Source organism: Trachymyrmex septentrionalis, unplaced genomic scaffold (genome assembly GCF_001594115.1).
Source record: "Trachymyrmex septentrionalis isolate Tsep2-gDNA-1 unplaced genomic scaffold, Tsep1.0 scaffold87, whole genome shotgun sequence".
In the NCBI taxonomy this organism is placed as follows: Eukaryota; Metazoa; Arthropoda; class Insecta; order Hymenoptera; family Formicidae; genus Trachymyrmex; species Trachymyrmex septentrionalis.
In genome coordinates, this window is record NW_017306059.1 from 441,477 (window position 1) to 444,528 (window position 3,052).

The following is a 3,052-nucleotide window of genomic DNA, read 5'->3' on the forward strand; positions in this document are numbered from 1 at the left end:
AATTTACAAGCACACATAAGGTATATATAGGATCCCTAAACGCGTTGTTTTTGCAGCATCCTCTCTATATGTTTTGATTTATCTGAGCGACAGCTTTTCGATCGCGATGATGGAAGCAACATGATGACGCATTCTCGACTTAACGGCTGGAATTTCTGAAAAATAAAAACGAAGTTTTTATCTTATGAAATATAATATAAAATAAAATTGATAGAAGATTACTAGAGGAATGATAAACATATTTTATTGTCTTGATAACAGACATTTTATGCATGTTATCCATGTCTCTAGTTGTAATATTGTTTTTAGAAAGATTTAACATTGTTAAGAAAAATATAGATTCGCCTAAAAAAGAGGTATTTTTAATTAAAACGAACAAACGAACAACATTTGTAAATTAAAAATATTAAAACATTTGTAAATTAAATACATTAAAAAACACATTAAATTTTGCAGAGAATATTTTATTAATATGGAAATATTTTATTATATTTTACTATATGATTTTCTATAATTTAGTACAGAAAATTTTAAATACTTTTATTTTTTTGAAGCATTTTTATTTGTATAATACAATAATATAGTTAATTAATTAAAAATGCTTTGTGCTTTTGATTATAAACATAACCTTTCTTATAAATATTAAAATTTTTTTAAAGAAAAGTATTCTCTAGAAAAATGTAATAGTAATAATAAATTAATTAGAGTATTATATTAACAACGAAACGAATTGATTATCATTTTTTTCTTTTTCTCTCCATGATACTCTTTAGAAGATTATTTTATAGAGAAGTTTTAAACTATGAGCTCAGTAACCGTAAAGTAAATTTTCTTTCAGTTCCGTGGAAAGTATGCTTATCCACATTCATATATAAAATGAAGTATTTCTATGTTGAAATAAAAATATGACATTGATTAATCGGTAAAAATGACACAGGTGCGTTTAACTCTTTCGTTTACGAGAAATTTGATCGAACCGAATTGACGATGCGCTGAATATTAACGGGCAACGATTTTGCTCTCTTATACTTAGAAGAAAGAGAGAAAAAGAGAAAGTAAAAGTGTGCTTTATACGCAGCTTGCAATCTATATTACTAATACGTCTACGTACAAAATAACGAAAATTCGAACATGGATAAAACTTGGTTGAATTAAATGTAGGTGTTTAGACCCCCGTTCGGTGCTTTTAGGATAATTCTGTTTTGTTCCTGTTATTATCATCAAGGGATGATTCATTACCTTTAAATGAATATTTCTAACAATTTCGTAAGTACATGCATAGTACCAAAACACAATTGACTATGCGCTCATGTTAAACGTGACAATGTATTATTATTCGCATGTGGCTATTGTAATTAAATTTAATTTATAATGGTAATAGAATTTATGACAACGCATAAACCCAAAGAGAATTTTAATGTAGATTATAATAACTTTATGATTTATAAATTTTATCTTAAATACGATAAAGATTTTATAATAAATGCTACAAGAAGTTCTATTTTTATTCTGAACTTTTCATGTAAAATTATTCTTGAAAGGAGAATATATTATTAATGGTAATAGAAGATTTAAAGGACACTCAATGAATAAGTCAAACTGGTACAATCCGACACGACCAGTTTCGTCCTTTGACAGGGTAGAGGAAGCAGAGAACCCATTGGTTACGACACGTTGAATTCAGTAATTCCTTTGACTTTGTGCAAAGCATTCTGCCTTTCAAGGTGAACGTCAAGTTAAGCTCGATCGATCGCAATGATCGACGATCCGAGGGCAATGCATTTTCTCAAATATTAACGTTTCAAAACGGAACGACGTTAGTTAATCTGTCATCGTGATTCCATCATTTCATATTTCATTTCTACAGCGTGACTATATATATACACGAGCTGTCTACGTCTTTCACAGTTTATTAAACACTTTTTTCATTTTTTTTATGTCTTTAACTTTTTAAATCTTGTTTTTGTGAATAGAGATTTCTTATTATTCTGAGTCTAGACTAAAAAAAAAAATTGGAGCTAGAAACTAATATAAAGACTCTATTTTTAATTTTTTAACAATTTTATAAATCAAGAAATATGTTAATTAATAGTAACAAAATGTAATCTTAAAGCTGATTAACATAAAGTTAACACAAAGCTAATATTCTGAGAAAGTTTATTCTGGCAAAAACGTACTGCACTGAGAGAAAAATATACTAAATTTTAATAAATATTTGTATAAATTGTGCCAATTGAATATTTCTTAAATGTTAACATGTATTTATTTGGTACAATAACTATTAATTTAACTAATATATTTTTTTACTTAGCAAATATTTATTTTTCTTAAATAAATGTTATATTAATATAATCAAACAATTATTTATTACAATTTAGTACATTTTCTTAATGTAGAAATATAAGTTAATAATGAAACATCGTTCTCTTATTTTTTTCACACACACAAGAAGGGAATCTATTTCACATACACACGCACACCACGTAAACATTCAATTTTTCACTTCTAAAAATTGTGTGATAGCATGAAAGTATATTTTTTGTATATTCAATGGAATAGCTGTATCAAAATTTAGACACGTCAGCATCAAACGGCAAATGCAATATGTAAAGTTTGTTGAACGTGTTTGATTATCATATCGAATTCATAAAGATGAGTAAATGTCTAGTATCTATACTATCAATTGGAGATTGTTGATCTTGAGGCCAAATAATTCAAGGAAACCATCTTGTAATTATACAGTGTTTATGTAGGAATCCGGGATAGTCCAAACATTTATCAATTAATTGGATGTCTGATATTTGTAGACGAAAAAAAAGATTATAATACTTCAAATTTTTATAATTAGTCTTTTGCATTTACCCTGTTTTGCGATTTTTTTTCAATTTTACACTTCAAAATAATATTATTTAGCAACTATTGATATTTCCAGAATTTAAGATAGATGCAAATCTGAAATTTCCTTGTTATAATGCGAAATAGCGTAACATATAATAATATAAAAAACAACATGTAATATTAATTTTAGTTTGAAAGTAAAGTTTGAAACTTG

At 26.5% G+C, this 3,052-nt stretch overlaps 1 protein-coding gene across 1 annotated transcript in view; it reads right to left on the reverse strand.

Moving 5' to 3' along the window:
* Positions 1-48: 48 nt before the first annotated feature.
* The window catches only part of LOC108755467 (prolactin-releasing peptide receptor-like), a 68,644-nt gene continuing 65,640 nt past the window's right edge, over positions 49-3,052 (reverse strand). Inside the window, exon 3 of the mRNA XM_018498482.1 lies at positions 49-155. The gene's annotated coding sequence lies outside the window, so the exon portion shown is untranslated. The remainder of the gene's footprint in view (positions 156-3,052) is intronic.